General features: G+C 48.3%; 1 pseudogene; it reads right to left on the bottom strand.

Moving 5' to 3' along the window:
- Window positions 1-1,330, bottom strand: part of LOC104984095 — a 6,188-nt pseudogene that overhangs the window by 1,236 nt on the left and 3,622 nt on the right.

Below are 1,330 nucleotides of genomic sequence, written 5' to 3'. Positions count from 1 at the left end.
CTTTGACAGAGAGAGAGAGATGGTGGTAGGGGACAGCCCCCAGTAAAGTCAGAGGTGAGAGCACAAAGCAATAAAGTAGGCAGACTCTGGTTTTTTGGGGGAAAATGCTCGAGAATATCCGGGGGGACTCCTGAGGCTCGATCCCGCCTTTGCGTATGCCGAGCCTCCTTCCTCATGACCTTTGTCACGAGTGGAATGCCTCACCGGCTCCCCGCACGTCAGCATGTATATCAATAGGATGAAGGCAAACAGGACGGACTGGAACTCGTGCAGACGAGAAAACCCTAGGAGAACAACTCCCTGATGACGCTGAGGTTACTCACGGCACTTGATGCCCCTTCTCTGGACTGCCTGTGAGACGCTAGGAAGTCTTATTGAGAAATGGCCACCAGCCTCTCTCTTGACCTTGCTCCCTGATGGCTGGCCTGGCTTCCCAAGCAGACTGGCCTGTATGCATAGTCAAATTCAACGTCCAGGAGCATTCCCAAGGGCAGAAGGTCCCAAGGGGCAAGGAACTGATTGGCTCTGCTGGACAGAGTTAGGAACTGGCCACCTCCACAGTACCATCTGGTATTCTTGCCTGGAAAATGCCATGGACAGAGGAGCCTGGCAGGCTGCAGTCCAGGGGGTCACAAAAAGTCAGACTCAACTTACGACAGCACGCATACACATCACCATCACTCTTAAACACTTACTCTTTTGTCTCCTACTCATTCATTATTTCGTTCAACACATTTCTTAAGCTCCATCTCTGGGCAAGTCATTTGGCTGGGTCTGGTAAACCCTTCCACACTGCCAAATATGATAGTCATTAAATATAATAACACCTGCTCTTAGCAGAGTTCTCCAACAGTAAATAATCTGCCTGCAACACAGGAGACCTGGGTTTGATCTCTGAGTCGTGAAGATTCTTGGATAAGGAAATGGCTACCCACTGCAGTATTCTTGCCTGGAGGATTCCATGGACAGAGGAGCCAGGTGGACTACAGTCCATGGGGTTACAAAGAGTCAGATACAACTGAGCAATTAACACTTCCATATCTCAGGATCTGGTACCTTCTACATGACTTCTTTTCATCCTTTGTGCCTGGTCCTCATCCTTCTTGCCTTCTCTGTGGCATTTCAGGCTGTGAATCACACAGTTTTGAAATAGCTTCCACCCATGACTGTAGAGCCACTCTACTCTCAATTCTCTGACAATTCTGACTTTTCTTTGGCTGGCTCCTTCTCTAGCTCCTGTTCTTCTATTTTCTAAATATGAATGTCCCCACATCTCTCTTCCAATCCATCTTTTGTCTCTCTAGTCTCTCCTTCAGAAAACTCATCTTCA

The sequence above is a fragment of the Bison bison genome, unplaced genomic scaffold (genome assembly GCF_000754665.1).
Source record: "Bison bison bison isolate TAMUID 2011002044 unplaced genomic scaffold, Bison_UMD1.0 scf7180017863868, whole genome shotgun sequence".
Lineage (NCBI taxonomy): Eukaryota > Metazoa > Chordata > Mammalia > Artiodactyla > Bovidae > Bison > Bison bison.
Note: the sequence above shows the minus strand (reverse complement) of the source record. Positions and strands in the feature narration are given on the sequence as shown.